The sequence below is a fragment of the Taudactylus pleione genome, unplaced genomic scaffold (assembly GCF_031769625.1).
Source record: "Taudactylus pleione unplaced genomic scaffold, aTauple2 ptg000248l, whole genome shotgun sequence".
In the NCBI taxonomy this organism is placed as follows: domain Eukaryota; kingdom Metazoa; phylum Chordata; class Amphibia; order Anura; family Myobatrachidae; genus Taudactylus; species Taudactylus pleione.
The window spans coordinates 4752370-4767407 of record NW_028284650.1 but is presented as its reverse complement, the minus strand read 5'-3'; the positions used below and the strand labels follow the sequence as shown (position 1 = coordinate 4767407).

Genomic DNA, 15038 nt, shown 5'->3' with positions numbered 1-15038 from the left:
AACTGGAAGAAGCAACACACATGTGCAATTGGGACCACATCAGGTACCAATCAGACAGAAGGAAACACTTGGCTGCAATTATTATCTTTTGGTCCTCTGTTTTTGAATCTGTCTTAAAACAGAAATAGGGTTGTATTCCCATACCGGGAGTCGAACCCGGGCCGCCTGGGTGAAAACCAGGAATCCTAACCGCTAGACCATATGGGAAGATGTCGATTGCGTCCTTCACTGTTTCATATAATATAAAAAAAAACATTTCACTGACATTATTTTGTTAAACAAAAATAATCCCACCATTTCAAAAATGAAGTAAATAAGGCAGGAGCCTTGTTAGCGCAGTAGGTAGCGCGTCAGTCTCATAATCTGAAGGTCGTGAGTTCAATCCTCACACAGGGCATTTTTATTGATGTTTGTTTTGAGAGCATGGCATTGCAATCTAATGGTGCATACACACGATCAGATTTTTTCTTCAGATATGGACGATAACGATTTAAAAATCGTTCAGTCGTTCATATCTGAAGGAAAATCGTTCATATCTGACATGCCTGAACGATGGACGATCAACGATGCGCGTTCCCGTTTGTCAGATAACGATATCTGACATCTGATGGGTTTGCAGTCAGACTTGGACGATTCCATTCATTTTAATGCAGTCAAAAATCGTTCAATCGTTCAAATCGTTCAAATCGTTCAAAACTTTGGTCAAATCGTTCAAATCGTTTAGTCGTTCAGTCGTTCATCTGACAAATCTGACAAGTCTGACAAATCTGACCGTGTGTACGCTCCATAAGAGATGCAGCACTTTGTCTAACAAACTTGACTGCATTCAAATTTTACCTTTCTTGTTGAGTGGAGTATTCTGTTTTTTTTTTTTCAAAATAAGCTTTCATAACTCACGTGACCACTAATAGATTTCAGACCAGCAATATCAGAAAAGATATCAAATAATTTGTCCAAGATGGACCCTATTTATATAAAATAGTTAATAGAAATCATTTTTCATGGTCATAGTCAAAACTTTGTCCTCAGAAATCTTACCGCCAATGGATTTTAGACCTTAATTAATGGCAAAGGTGTGTTCAAATCACTTATCACATTTACAACAATTTTTTATTTTGTGTTTCATGCTTTTTGCCCTGATAGAGGTACATTGCAATCTCCAAGCCTCTATTCTGTTACTTACAATATTGATAGAACATTTGGAAATTTTTCCTCTAAGAATTGGTGGAGTTTTCTGTTTCTAAGATGACATGTGCCCTCAATCTTTTGTTTATTTCTGAATGATTTCAGAGCAAGAATAGTGGGAATTGTGATAATTTATTTCTCAGAATTGGAATCAATACAGACGAAAGTGGAGCACAAGGCATTGTTCTAGTCTTCTTTGTGATTTTATTCCCTCAGAGCTTTGCAATGCAATCAAAGAGCCACAATTCCATTTCTCACAAAGATTCAGGACATCTTAAATTTTACCTGTCTTCAGTTAAAGACAAATGATAATGGCATAAATATTGTCATAACTGGAAGAAGCAACACACATGTGCAATTGGGACCACATCAGGTACCAATCAGACAGAAGGAAACACTTGGCTGCAATTATTATCTTTTGGTCCTCTGTTTTTGAATCTGTCTTAAAACAGAAATAGGGTTGTATTCCCATACCGGGAGTCGAACCCGGGCCGCCTGGGTGAAAACAAGGAATCCTAACCGCTAGACCATATGGGAAGATGTCGATTGCGTCCTTCACTGTTTCATATAATATAAAAAAAAACATTTCACTGACATTATTTTGTTAAACAAAAATAATCCCACCATTTCAAAAATGAAGTAAATAAGGCAGGAGCCTTGTTAGCGCAGTAGGTAGCGCGTCAGTCTCATAATCTGAAGGTCGTGAGTTCAATCCTCACACAGGGCATTTTTATTGATGTTTGTTTTGAGAGCATGGCATTGCAATCTAAGAGATGCAGCACTTTGTCTAACAAACTTGACTGCATTCAAATTTTACCTTTCTTGTTGAGTGGAGTATTCTGTTTTTTTTTTTTCAAAATAAGCTTTCATAACTCACGTGACCACTAATAGATTTCAGACCAGCAATATCAGAAAAGATATCAAATAATTTGTCCAAGATGGACCCTATTTATATAAAATAGTTAATAGAAATCATTTTTCATGGTCATAGTCAAAACTTTGTCCTCAGAAATCTTACCGCCAATGGATTTTAGACCTTAATTAATGGCAAAGGTGTGTTCAAATCACTTATCACATTTACAACAATTTTTTATTTTGTGTTTCATGCTTTTTGCCCTGATAGAGGTACATTGCAATCTCCAAGCCTCTATTCTGTTACTTACAATATTGATAGAACATTTGGAAATTTTTCCTCTAAGAATTGGTGGAGTTTTCTGTTTCTAAGATGACATGTGCCCTCAATCTTTTGTTTATTTCTGAATGATTTCAGAGCAAGAATAGTGGGAATTGTGATAATTTATTTCTCAGAATTGGAATCAATACAGAAGAAAGTGGAGCACAAGGCATTGTTCTAGTCTTCTTTGTGATTTTATTCCCTCAGAGCTTTGCAATGCAATCAAAGAGCCACAATTCCATTTCTCACAAAGATTCAGGACATCTTAAATTTTACCTGTCTTCAGTTAAAGACAAATGATAATGGCATAAATATTGTCATAACTGGAAGAAGCAACACACATGTGCAATTGGGACCACATCAGGTACCAATCAGACAGAAGGAAACACTTGGCTGCAATTACTATCTTTTGGTCCTCTGTTTTTGAATCTGTCTTAAAACAGCAATAAGGTTGTATTCCCATACCGGGAGTCGAACCCGGGCCGCCTGGGTGAAAACAAGGAATCCTAACCGCTAGACCATATGGGAAGATGTCGATTGCGTCCTTCACTGTTTCATATAATATAAAAAAAAACATTTCACTGACATTATTTTGTTAAACAAAAATAATCCCACCATTTCAAAAATGAAGTAAATAAGGCAGGAGCCTTGTTAGCGCAGTAGGTAGCGCGTCAGTCTCATAATCTGAAGGTCGTGAGTTCAATCCTCACACAGGGCATTTTTATTGATGTTTGTTTTGAGAGCATGGCATTGCAATCTAATGGTGCATACACACGATCAGATTTTTTCTTCAGATATGGACGATAACGATTTAAAAATCGTTCAGTCGTTCATATCTGAAGGAAAATCGTTCATATCTGACATGCCTGAACGATGGACGATCAACGATGCGCGTTCCCGTTTGTCAGATAACGATATCTGACATCTGATGGGTTTGCAGTCAGACTTGGACGATTCCATTCATTTTAATGCAGTCAAAAATCGTTCAATCGTTCAAATCGTTCAAATCGTTCAAAACTTTGGTCAAATCGTTCAAATCGTTTAGTCGTTCAGTCGTTCATCTGACAAATCTGACAAGTCTGACAAATCTGACCGTGTGTACGCTCCATAAGAGATGCAGCACTTTGTCTAACAAACTTGACTGCATTCAAATTTTACCTTTCTTGTTGAGTGGAGTATTCTGTTTTTTTTTTTTCAAAATAAGCTTTCATAACTCACGTGACCACTAATAGATTTCAGACCAGCAATATCAGAAAAGATATCAAATAATTTGTCCAAGATGGACCCTATTTATATAAAATAGTTAATAGAAATCATTTTTCATGGTCATAGTCAAAACTTTGTCCTCAGAAATCTTACCGCCAATGGATTTTAGACCTTAATTAATGGCAAAGGTGTGTTCAAATCACTTATCACATTTACAACAATTTTTTATTTTGTGTTTCATGCTTTTTGCCCTGATAGAGGTACATTGCAATCTCCAAGCCTCTATTCTGTTACTTACAATATTGATAGAACATTTGGAAATTTTTCCTCTAAGAATTGGTGGAGTTTTCTGTTTCTAAGATGACATGTGCCCTCAATCTTTTGTTTATTTCTGAATGATTTCAGAGCAAGAATAGTGGGAATTGTGATAATTTATTTCTCAGAATTGGAATCAATACAGAAGAAAGTGGAGCACAAGGCATTGTTCTAGTCTTCTTTGTGATTTTATTCCCTCAGAGCTTTGCAATGCAATCAAAGAGCCACAATTCCATTTCTCACAAAGATTCAGGACATCTTAAATTTTACCTGTCTTCAGTTAAAGACAAATGATAATGGCATAAATATTGTCATAACTGGAAGAAGCAACACACATGTGCAATTGGGACCACATCAGGTACCAATCAGACAGAAGGAAACACTTGGCTGCAATTATTATCTTTTGGTCCTCTGTTTTTGAATCTGTCTTAAAACAGCAATAAGGTTGTATTCCCATACCGGGAGTCGAACCCGGGCCGCCTGGGTGAAAACCAGGAATCCTAACCGCTAGACCATATGGGAAGATGTCGATTGCGTCCTTCACTGTTTCATATAATATAAAAAAAAACATTTCACTGACATTATTTTGTTAAACAAAAATAATCCCACCATTTCAAAAATGAAGTAAATAAGGCAGGAGCCTTGTTAGCGCAGTAGGTAGCGCGTCAGTCTCATAATCTGAAGGTCGTGAGTTCAATCCTCACACAGGGCATTTTTATTGATGTTTGTTTTGAGAGCATGGCATTGCAATCTAAGAGATGCAGCACTTTGTCTAACAAACTTGACTGCATTCAAATTTTACCTTTCTTGTTGAGTGGAGTATTCTGCTTTTTTTTTTTCAAAATAAGCTTTCATAACTCACGTGACCACTAATAGATTTCAGACCAGCAATATCAGAAAAGATATCAAATAATTTGTCCAAGATGGACCCTATTTATATAAAATAGTTAATAGAAATCATTTTTCATGGTCATAGTCAAAACTTTGTCCTCAGAAATCTTACCGCCAATGGATTTTAGACCTTAATTAATGGCAAAGGTGTGTTCAAATCACTTATCACATTTACAACAATTTTTTATTTTGTGTTTCATGCTTTTTGCCCTGATAGAGGTACATTGCAATCTCCAAGCCTCTATTCTGTTACTTACAATATTGATAGAACATTTGGAAATTTTTCCTCTAAGAATTGGTGGAGTTTTCTGTTTCTAAGATGACATGTGCCCTCAATCTTTTGTTTATTTCTGAATGATTTCAGAGCAAGAATAGTGGGAATTGTGATAATTTATTTCTCAGAATTGGAATCAATACAGAAGAAAGTGGAGCACAAGGCATTGTTCTAGTCTTCTTTGTGATTTTATTCCCTCAGAGCTTTGCAATGCAATCAAAGAGCCACAATTCCATTTCTCACAAAGATTCAGGACATCTTAAATTTTACCTGTCTTCAGTTAAAGACAAATGATAATGGCATAAATATTGTCATAACTGGAAGAAGCAACACACATGTGCAATTGGGACCACATCAGGTACCAATCAGACAGAAGGAAACACTTGGCTGCAATTATTATCTTTTGGTCCTCTGTTTTTGAATCTGTCTTAAAACAGCAATAAGGTTGTATTCCCATACCGGGAGTCGAACCCGGGCCGCCTGGGTGAAAACCAGGAATCCTAACCGCTAGACCATATGGGAAGATGTCGATTGCGTCCTTCACTGTTTCATATAATATAAAAAAAAACATTTCACTGACATTATTTTGTTAAACAAAAATAATCCCACCATTTCAAAAATGAAGTAAATAAGGCAGGAGCCTTGTTAGCGCAGTAGGTAGCGCGTCAGTCTCATAATCTGAAGGTCGTGAGTTCAATCCTCACACAGGGCATTTTTATTGATGTTTGTTTTGAGAGCATGGCATTGCAATCTAATGGTGCATACACACGATCAGATTTTTTCTTCAGATATGGACGATAACGATTTAAAAATCGTTCAGTCGTTCATATCTGAAGGAAAATCGTTCATATCTGACATGCCTGAACGATGGACGATCAACGATGCGCGTTCCCGTTTGTCAGATAACGATATCTGACATCTGATGGGTTTGCAGTCAGACTTGGACGATTCCATTCATTTTAATGCAGTCAAAAATCGTTCAATCGTTCAAATCGTTCAAATCGTTCAAAACTTTGGTCAAATCGTTCAAATCGTTTAGTCGTTCAGTCGTTCATCTGACAAATCTGACAAGTCTGACAAATCTGACCGTGTGTACGCTCCATAAGAGATGCAGCACTTTGTCTAACAAACTTGACTGCATTCAAATTTTACCTTTCTTGTTGAGTGGAGTATTCTGTTTTTTTTTTTTCAAAATAAGCTTTCATAACTCACGTGACCACTAATAGATTTCAGACCAGCAATATCAGAAAAGATATCAAATAATTTGTCCAAGATGGACCCTATTTATATAAAATAGTTAATAGAAATCATTTTTCATGGTCATAGTCAAAACTTTGTCCTCAGAAATCTTACCGCCAATGGATTTTAGACCTTAATTAATGGCAAAGGTGTGTTCAAATCACTTATCACATTTACAACAATTTTTTATTTTGTGTTTCATGCTTTTTGCCCTGATAGAGGTACATTGCAATCTCCAAGCCTCTATTCTGTTACTTACAATATTGATAGAACATTTGGAAATTTTTCCTCTAAGAATTGTTGGAGTTTTCTGTTTCTAAGATGACATGTGCCCTCAATCTTTTGTTTATTTCTGAATGATTTCAGAGCAAGGATAGTGGGAATTGTGATAATTTATTTCTCAGAATTGGAATCAATACAGAAGAAAGTGGAGCACAAGGCATTGTTCTAGTCTTCTTTGTGATTTTATTCCCTCAGAGCTTTGCAATGCAATCAAAGAGCCACAATTCCATTTCTCACAAAGATTCAGGACATCTTAAATTTTACCTGTCTTCAGTTAAAGACAAATGATAATGGCATAAATATTGTCATAACTGGAAGAAGCAACACACATGTGCAATTGGGACCACATCAGGTACCAATCAGACAGAAGGAAACACTTGGCTGCAATTATTATCTTTTGGTCCTCTGTTTTTGAATCTGTCTTAAAACAGAAATAGGGTTGTATTCCCATACCGGGAGTCGAACCCGGGCCGCCTGGGTGAAAACCAGGAATCCTAACCGCTAGACCATATGGGAAGATGTCGATTGCGTCCTTCACTGTTTCATATAATATAAAAAAAAACATTTCACTGACATTATTTTGTTAAACAAAAATAATCCCACCATTTCAAAAATGAAGTAAATAAGGCAGGAGCCTTGTTAGCGCAGTAGGTAGCGCGTCAGTCTCATAATCTGAAGGTCGTGAGTTCAATCCTCACACAGGGCATTTTTATTGATGTTTGTTTTGAGAGCATGGCATTGCAATCTAAGAGATGCAGCACTTTGTCTAACAAACTTGACTGCATTCAAATTTTACCTTTCTTGTTGAGTGGAGTATTCTGCTTTTTTTTTTTCAAAATAAGCTTTCATAACTCACGTGACCACTAATAGATTTCAGACCAGCAATATCAGAAAAGATATCAAATAATTTGTCCAAGATGGACCCTATTTATATAAAATAGTTAATAGAAATCATTTTTCATGGTCATAGTCAAAACTTTGTCCTCAGAAATCTTACCGCCAATGGATTTTAGACCTTAATTAATGGCAAAGGTGTGTTCAAATCACTTATCACATTTACAACAATTTTTTATTTTGTGTTTCATGCTTTTTGCCCTGATAGAGGTACATTGCAATCTCCAAGCCTCTATTCTGTTACTTACAATATTGATAGAACATTTGGAAATTTTTCCTCTAAGAATTGGTGGAGTTTTCTGTTTCTAAGATGACATGTGCCCTCAATCTTTTGTTTATTTCTGAATGATTTCAGAGCAAGAATAGTGGGAATTGTGATAATTTATTTCTCAGAATTGGAATCAATACAGAAGAAAGTGGAGCACAAGGCATTGTTCTAGTCTTCTTTGTGATTTTATTCCCTCAGAGCTTTGCAATGCAATCAAAGAGCCACAATTCCATTTCTCACAAAGATTCAGGACATCTTAAATTTTACCTGTCTTCAGTTAAAGACAAATGATAATGGCATAAATATTGTCATAACTGGAAGAAGCAACACACATGTGCAATTGGGACCACATCAGGTACCAATCAGACAGAAGGAAACACTTGGCTGCAATTATTATCTTTTGGTCCTCTGTTTTTGAATCTGTCTTAAAACAGCAATAAGGTTGTATTCCCATACCGGGAGTCGAACCCGGGCCGCCTGGGTGAAAACCAGGAATCCTAACCGCTAGACCATATGGGAAGATGTCGATTGCGTCCTTCACTGTTTCATATAATATAAAAAAAAACATTTCACTGACATTATTTTGTTAAACAAAAATAATCCCACCATTTCAAAAATGAAGTAAATAAGGCAGGAGCCTTGTTAGCGCAGTAGGTAGCGCGTCAGTCTCATAATCTGAAGGTCGTGAGTTCAATCCTCACACAGGGCATTTTTATTGATGTTTGTTTTGAGAGCATGGCATTGCAATCTAATGGTGCATACACACGATCAGATTTTTTCTTCAGATATGGACGATAACGATTTAAAAATCGTTCAGTCGTTCATATCTGAAGGAAAATCGTTCATATCTGACATGCCTGAACGATGGACGATCAACGATGCGCGTTCCCGTTTGTCAGATAACGATATCTGACATCTGATGGGTTTGCAGTCAGACTTGGACGATTCCATTCATTTTAATGCAGTCAAAAATCGTTCAATCGTTCAAATCGTTCAAATCGTTCAAAACTTTGGTCAAATCGTTCAAATCGTTTAGTCGTTCAGTCGTTCATCTGACAAATCTGACAAGTCTGACAAATCTGACCGTGTGTACGCTCCATAAGAGATGCAGCACTTTGTCTAACAAACTTGACTGCATTCAAATTTTACCTTTCTTGTTGAGTGGAGTATTCTGTTTTTTTTTTTTCAAAATAAGCTTTCATAACTCACGTGACCACTAATAGATTTCAGACCAGCAATATCAGAAAAGATATCAAATAATTTGTCCAAGATGGACCCTATTTATATAAAATAGTTAATAGAAATCATTTTTCATGGTCATAGTCAAAACTTTGTCCTCAGAAATCTTACCGCCAATGGATTTTAGACCTTAATTAATGGCAAAGGTGTGTTCAAATCACTTATCACATTTACAACAATTTTTTATTTTGTGTTTCATGCTTTTTGCCCTGATAGAGGTACATTGCAATCTCCAAGCCTCTATTCTGTTACTTACAATATTGATAGAACATTTGGAAATTTTTCCTCTAAGAATTGTTGGAGTTTTCTGTTTCTAAGATGACATGTGCCCTCAATCTTTTGTTTATTTCTGAATGATTTCAGAGCAAGGATAGTGGGAATTGTGATAATTTATTTCTCAGAATTGGAATCAATACAGAAGAAAGTGGAGCACAAGGCATTGTTCTAGTCTTCTTTGTGATTTTATTCCCTCAGAGCTTTGCAATGCAATCAAAGAGCCACAATTCCATTTCTCACAAAGATTCAGGACATCTTAAATTTTACCTGTCTTCAGTTAAAGACAAATGATAATGGCATAAATATTGTCATAACTGGAAGAAGCAACACACATGTGCAATTGGGACCACATCAGGTACCAATCAGACAGAAGGAAACACTTGGCTGCAATTATTATCTTTTGGTCCTCTGTTTTTGAATCTGTCTTAAAACAGAAATAGGGTTGTATTCCCATACCGGGAGTCGAACCCGGGCCGCCTGGGTGAAAACCAGGAATCCTAACCGCTAGACCATATGGGAAGATGTCGATTGCGTCCTTCACTGTTTCATATAATATAAAAAAAAACATTTCACTGACATTATTTTGTTAAACAAAAATAATCCCACCATTTCAAAAATGAAGTAAATAAGGCAGGAGCCTTGTTAGCGCAGTAGGTAGCGCGTCAGTCTCATAATCTGAAGGTCGTGAGTTCAATCCTCACACAGGGCATTTTTATTGATGTTTGTTTTGAGAGCATGGCATTGCAATCTAATGGTGCATACACACGATCAGATTTTTTCTTCAGATATGGACGATAACGATTTAAAAATCGTTCAGTCGTTCATATCTGAAGGAAAATCGTTCATATCTGACATGCCTGAACGATGGACGATCAACGATGCGCGTTCCCGTTTGTCAGATAACGATATCTGACATCTGATGGGTTTGCAGTCAGACTTGGACGATTCCATTCATTTTAATGCAGTCAAAAATCGTTCAATCGTTCAAATCGTTCAAATCGTTCAAAACTTTGGTCAAATCGTTCAAATCGTTTAGTCGTTCAGTCGTTCATCTGACAAATCTGACAAGTCTGACAAATCTGACCGTGTGTACGCTCCATAAGAGATGCAGCACTTTGTCTAACAAACTTGACTGCATTCAAATTTTACCTTTCTTGTTGAGTGGAGTATTCTGTTTTTTTTTTTTCAAAATAAGCTTTCATAACTCACGTGACCACTAATAGATTTCAGACCAGCAATATCAGAAAAGATATCAAATAATTTGTCCAAGATGGACCCTATTTATATAAAATAGTTAATAGAAATCATTTTTCATGGTCATAGTCAAAACTTTGTCCTCAGAAATCTTACCGCCAATGGATTTTAGACCTTAATTAATGGCAAAGGTGTGTTCAAATCACTTATCACATTTACAACAATTTTTTATTTTGTGTTTCATGCTTTTTGCCCTGATAGAGGTACATTGCAATCTCCAAGCCTCTATTCTGTTACTTACAATATTGATAGAACATTTGGAAATTTTTCCTCTAAGAATTGGTGGAGTTTTCTGTTTCTAAGATGACATGTGCCCTCAATCTTTTGTTTATTTCTGAATGATTTCAGAGCAAGAATAGTGGGAATTGTGATAATTTATTTCTCAGAATTGGAATCAATACAGACGAAAGTGGAGCACAAGGCATTGTTCTAGTCTTCTTTGTGATTTTATTCCCTCAGAGCTTTGCAATGCAATCAAAGAGCCACAATTCCATTTCTCACAAAGATTCAGGACATCTTAAATTTTACCTGTCTTCAGTTAAAGACAAATGATAATGGCATAAATATTGTCATAACTGGAAGAAGCAACACACATGTGCAATTGGGACCACATCAGGTACCAATCAGACAGAAGGAAACACTTGGCTGCAATTATTATCTTTTGGTCCTCTGTTTTTGAATCTGTCTTAAAACAGAAATAGGGTTGTATTCCCATACCGGGAGTCGAACCCGGGCCGCCTGGGTGAAAACAAGGAATCCTAACCGCTAGACCATATGGGAAGATGTCGATTGCGTCCTTCACTGTTTCATATAATATAAAAAAAAACATTTCACTGACATTATTTTGTTAAACAAAAATAATCCCACCATTTCAAAAATGAAGTAAATAAGGCAGGAGCCTTGTTAGCGCAGTAGGTAGCGCGTCAGTCTCATAATCTGAAGGTCGTGAGTTCAATCCTCACACAGGGCATTTTTATTGATGTTTGTTTTGAGAGCATGGCATTGCAATCTAAGAGATGCAGCACTTTGTCTAACAAACTTGACTGCATTCAAATTTTACCTTTCTTGTTGAGTGGAGTATTCTGTTTTTTTTTTTTCAAAATAAGCTTTCATAACTCACGTGACCACTAATAGATTTCAGACCAGCAATATCAGAAAAGATATCAAATAATTTGTCCAAGATGGACCCTATTTATATAAAATAGTTAATAGAAATCATTTTTCATGGTCATAGTCAAAACTTTGTCCTCAGAAATCTTACCGCCAATGGATTTTAGACCTTAATTAATGGCAAAGGTGTGTTCAAATCACTTATCACATTTACAACAATTTTTTATTTTGTGTTTCATGCTTTTTGCCCTGATAGAGGTACATTGCAATCTCCAAGCCTCTATTCTGTTACTTACAATATTGATAGAACATTTGGAAATTTTTCCTCTAAGAATTGGTGGAGTTTTCTGTTTCTAAGATGACATGTGCCCTCAATCTTTTGTTTATTTCTGAATGATTTCAGAGCAAGAATAGTGGGAATTGTGATAATTTATTTCTCAGAATTGGAATCAATACAGAAGAAAGTGGAGCACAAGGCATTGTTCTAGTCTTCTTTGTGATTTTATTCCCTCAGAGCTTTGCAATGCAATCAAAGAGCCACAATTCCATTTCTCACAAAGATTCAGGACATCTTAAATTTTACCTGTCTTCAGTTAAAGACAAATGATAATGGCATAAATATTGTCATAACTGGAAGAAGCAACACACATGTGCAATTGGGACCACATCAGGTACCAATCAGACAGAAGGAAACACTTGGCTGCAATTACTATCTTTTGGTCCTCTGTTTTTGAATCTGTCTTAAAACAGCAATAAGGTTGTATTCCCATACCGGGAGTCGAACCCGGGCCGCCTGGGTGAAAACAAGGAATCCTAACCGCTAGACCATATGGGAAGATGTCGATTGCGTCCTTCACTGTTTCATATAATATAAAAAAAAACATTTCACTGACATTATTTTGTTAAACAAAAATAATCCCACCATTTCAAAAATGAAGTAAATAAGGCAGGAGCCTTGTTAGCGCAGTAGGTAGCGCGTCAGTCTCATAATCTGAAGGTCGTGAGTTCAATCCTCACACAGGGCATTTTTATTGATGTTTGTTTTGAGAGCATGGCATTGCAATCTAAGAGATGCAGCACTTTGTCTAACAAACTTGACTGCATTCAAATTTTACCTTTCTTGTTGAGTGGAGTATTCTGTTTTTTTTTTTTCAAAATAAGCTTTCATAACTCACGTGACCACTAATAGATTTCAGACCAGCAATATCAGAAAAGATATCAAATAATTTGTCCAAGATGGACCCTATTTATATAAAATAGTTAATAGAAATCATTTTTCATGGTCATAGTCAAAACTTTGTCCTCAGAAATCTTACCGCCAATGGATTTTAGACCTTAATTAATGGCAAAGGTGTGTTCAAATCACTTATCACATTTACAACAATTTTTTATTTTGTGTTTCATGCTTTTTGCCCTGATAGAGGTACATTGCAATCTCCAAGCCTCTATTCTGTTACTTACAATATTGATAGAACATTTGGAAATTTTTCCTCTAAGAATTGGTGGAGTTTTCTGTTTCTAAGATGACATGTGCCCTCAATCTTTTGTTTATTTCTGAATGATTTCAGAGCAAGAATAGTGGGAATTGTGATAATTTATTTCTCAGAATTGGAATCAATACAGAAGAAAGTGGAGCACAAGGCATTGTTCTAGTCTTCTTTGTGATTTTATTCCCTCAGAGCTTTGCAATGCAATCAAAGAGCCACAATTCCATTTCTCACAAAGATTCAGGACATCTTAAATTTTACCTGTCTTCAGTTAAAGACAAATGATAATGGCATAAATATTGTCATAACTGGAAGAAGCAACACACATGTGCAATTGGGACCACATCAGGTACCAATCAGACAGAAGGAAACACTTGGCTGCAATTACTATCTTTTGGTCCTCTGTTTTTGAATCTGTCTTAAAACAGCAATAAGGTTGTATTCCCATACCGGGAGTCGAACCCGGGCCGCCTGGGTGAAAACAAGGAATCCTAACCGCTAGACCATATGGGAAGATGTCGATTGCGTCCTTCACTGTTTCATATAATATAAAAAAAAACATTTCACTGACATTATTTTGTTAAACAAAAATAATCCCACCATTTCAAAAATGAAGTAAATAAGGCAGGAGCCTTGTTAGCGCAGTAGGTAGCGCGTCAGTCTCATAATCTGAAGGTCGTGAGTTCAATCCTCACACAGGGCATTTTTATTGATGTTTGTTTTGAGAGCATGGCATTGCAATCTAAGAGATGCAGCACTTTGTCTAACAAACTTGACTGCATTCAAATTTTACCTTTCTTGTTGAGTGGAGTATTCTGTTTTTTTTTTTTCAAAATAAGCTTTCATAACTCACGTGACCACTAATAGATTTCAGACCAGCAATATCAGAAAAGATATCAAATAATTTGTCCAAGATGGACCCTATTTATATAAAATAGTTAATAGAAATCATTTTTCATGGTCATAGTCAAAACTTTGTCCTCAGAAATCTTACCGCCAATGGATTTTAGACCTTAATTAATGGCAAAGGTGTGTTCAAATCACTTATCACATTTACAACAATTTTTTATTTTGTGTTTCATGCTTTTTGCCCTGATAGAGGTACATTGCAATCTCCAAGCCTCTATTCTGTTACTTACAATATTGATAGAACATTTGGAAATTTTTCCTCTAAGAATTGGTGGAGTTTTCTGTTTCTAAGATGACATGTGCCCTCAATCTTTTGTTTATTTCTGAATGATTTCAGAGCAAGAATAGTGGGAATTGTGATAATTTATTTCTCAGAATTGGAATCAATACAGAAGAAAGTGGAGCACAAGGCATTGTTCTAGTCTTCTTTGTGATTTTATTCCCTCAGAGCTTTGCAATGCAATCAAAGAGCCACAATTCCATTTCTCACAAAGATTCAGGACATCTTAAATTTTACCTGTCTTCAGTTAAAGACAAATGATAATGGCATAAATATTGTCATAACTGGAAGAAGCAACACACATGTGCAATTGGGACCACATCAGGTACCAATCAGACAGAAGGAAACACTTGGCTGCAATTACTATCTTTTGGTCCTCTGTTTTTGAATCTGTCTTAAAACAGCAATAAGGTTGTATTCCCATACCGGGAGTCGAACCCGGGCCGCCTGGGTGAAAACAAGGAATCCTAACCGCTAGACCATATGGGAAGATGTCGATTGCGTCCTTCACTGTTTCATATAATGTAAAAAAAAACATTTCACTGACATTATTTTGTTAAACAAAAATAATCCCACCATTTCAAAAATGAAGTAAATAAGGCAGGAGCCTTGTTAGCGCAGTAGGTAGCGCGTCAGTCTCATAATCTGAAGGTCGTGAGTTCAATCCTCACACAGGGCATTTTTATTGATGTTTGTTTTGAGAGCATGGCATTGCAATCTAAGAGATGCAGCACTTTGTCTAACAAACTTGACTG

The 15038-nt window shown here is 36.2% G+C and overlaps 24 non-coding genes across 24 annotated transcripts; 12 read left to right on the top strand and 12 right to left on the bottom strand.

Moving 5' to 3' along the window:
* Positions 1-135: 135 nt before the first annotated feature.
* Positions 136-207, bottom strand: TRNAE-UUC (transfer RNA glutamic acid (anticodon UUC)). The gene has a single exon. It is a non-coding gene; the product is annotated as a tRNA-Glu (tRNA).
* A 117-nt stretch (positions 208-324) lies between these two features.
* TRNAM-CAU (transfer RNA methionine (anticodon CAU)) lies at positions 325-397 on the top strand. The gene has a single exon. It is a non-coding gene; the product is annotated as a tRNA-Met (tRNA).
* Positions 398-1650: 1253 nt separating this feature from the next.
* On the bottom strand, positions 1651-1722 carry TRNAE-UUC (transfer RNA glutamic acid (anticodon UUC)). Its single transcript has one exon. It is a non-coding gene; the product is annotated as a tRNA-Glu (tRNA).
* Positions 1723-1839: 117 nt separating this feature from the next.
* TRNAM-CAU (transfer RNA methionine (anticodon CAU)) lies at positions 1840-1912 on the top strand. Its single transcript has one exon. It is a non-coding gene; the product is annotated as a tRNA-Met (tRNA).
* Positions 1913-2815: 903 nt separating this feature from the next.
* TRNAE-UUC (transfer RNA glutamic acid (anticodon UUC)) lies at positions 2816-2887 on the bottom strand. Its single transcript has one exon. It is a non-coding gene; the product is annotated as a tRNA-Glu (tRNA).
* Positions 2888-3004: 117 nt separating this feature from the next.
* Positions 3005-3077, top strand: TRNAM-CAU (transfer RNA methionine (anticodon CAU)). Its single transcript has one exon. It is a non-coding gene; the product is annotated as a tRNA-Met (tRNA).
* Positions 3078-4330: 1253 nt separating this feature from the next.
* On the bottom strand, positions 4331-4402 carry TRNAE-UUC (transfer RNA glutamic acid (anticodon UUC)). The gene has a single exon. It is a non-coding gene; the product is annotated as a tRNA-Glu (tRNA).
* Positions 4403-4519: 117 nt separating this feature from the next.
* On the top strand, positions 4520-4592 carry TRNAM-CAU (transfer RNA methionine (anticodon CAU)). The gene has a single exon. It is a non-coding gene; the product is annotated as a tRNA-Met (tRNA).
* A 903-nt stretch (positions 4593-5495) lies between these two features.
* TRNAE-UUC (transfer RNA glutamic acid (anticodon UUC)) lies at positions 5496-5567 on the bottom strand. The gene has a single exon. It is a non-coding gene; the product is annotated as a tRNA-Glu (tRNA).
* Positions 5568-5684: 117 nt separating this feature from the next.
* On the top strand, positions 5685-5757 carry TRNAM-CAU (transfer RNA methionine (anticodon CAU)). The gene has a single exon. It is a non-coding gene; the product is annotated as a tRNA-Met (tRNA).
* Positions 5758-7010: 1253 nt separating this feature from the next.
* On the bottom strand, positions 7011-7082 carry TRNAE-UUC (transfer RNA glutamic acid (anticodon UUC)). The gene has a single exon. It is a non-coding gene; the product is annotated as a tRNA-Glu (tRNA).
* Positions 7083-7199: 117 nt separating this feature from the next.
* On the top strand, positions 7200-7272 carry TRNAM-CAU (transfer RNA methionine (anticodon CAU)). Its single transcript has one exon. It is a non-coding gene; the product is annotated as a tRNA-Met (tRNA).
* Positions 7273-8175: 903 nt separating this feature from the next.
* On the bottom strand, positions 8176-8247 carry TRNAE-UUC (transfer RNA glutamic acid (anticodon UUC)). Its single transcript has one exon. It is a non-coding gene; the product is annotated as a tRNA-Glu (tRNA).
* A 117-nt stretch (positions 8248-8364) lies between these two features.
* Positions 8365-8437, top strand: TRNAM-CAU (transfer RNA methionine (anticodon CAU)). Its single transcript has one exon. It is a non-coding gene; the product is annotated as a tRNA-Met (tRNA).
* A 1253-nt stretch (positions 8438-9690) lies between these two features.
* TRNAE-UUC (transfer RNA glutamic acid (anticodon UUC)) lies at positions 9691-9762 on the bottom strand. The gene has a single exon. It is a non-coding gene; the product is annotated as a tRNA-Glu (tRNA).
* Positions 9763-9879: 117 nt separating this feature from the next.
* Positions 9880-9952, top strand: TRNAM-CAU (transfer RNA methionine (anticodon CAU)). Its single transcript has one exon. It is a non-coding gene; the product is annotated as a tRNA-Met (tRNA).
* Positions 9953-11205: 1253 nt separating this feature from the next.
* Positions 11206-11277, bottom strand: TRNAE-UUC (transfer RNA glutamic acid (anticodon UUC)). Its single transcript has one exon. It is a non-coding gene; the product is annotated as a tRNA-Glu (tRNA).
* A 117-nt stretch (positions 11278-11394) lies between these two features.
* Positions 11395-11467, top strand: TRNAM-CAU (transfer RNA methionine (anticodon CAU)). Its single transcript has one exon. It is a non-coding gene; the product is annotated as a tRNA-Met (tRNA).
* Positions 11468-12370: 903 nt separating this feature from the next.
* TRNAE-UUC (transfer RNA glutamic acid (anticodon UUC)) lies at positions 12371-12442 on the bottom strand. Its single transcript has one exon. It is a non-coding gene; the product is annotated as a tRNA-Glu (tRNA).
* A 117-nt stretch (positions 12443-12559) lies between these two features.
* On the top strand, positions 12560-12632 carry TRNAM-CAU (transfer RNA methionine (anticodon CAU)). Its single transcript has one exon. It is a non-coding gene; the product is annotated as a tRNA-Met (tRNA).
* A 903-nt stretch (positions 12633-13535) lies between these two features.
* Positions 13536-13607, bottom strand: TRNAE-UUC (transfer RNA glutamic acid (anticodon UUC)). Its single transcript has one exon. It is a non-coding gene; the product is annotated as a tRNA-Glu (tRNA).
* A 117-nt stretch (positions 13608-13724) lies between these two features.
* On the top strand, positions 13725-13797 carry TRNAM-CAU (transfer RNA methionine (anticodon CAU)). The gene has a single exon. It is a non-coding gene; the product is annotated as a tRNA-Met (tRNA).
* Positions 13798-14700: 903 nt separating this feature from the next.
* On the bottom strand, positions 14701-14772 carry TRNAE-UUC (transfer RNA glutamic acid (anticodon UUC)). The gene has a single exon. It is a non-coding gene; the product is annotated as a tRNA-Glu (tRNA).
* Positions 14773-14889: 117 nt separating this feature from the next.
* TRNAM-CAU (transfer RNA methionine (anticodon CAU)) lies at positions 14890-14962 on the top strand. The gene has a single exon. It is a non-coding gene; the product is annotated as a tRNA-Met (tRNA).
* The last annotated feature ends 76 nt before the right edge of the window (positions 14963-15038 follow it).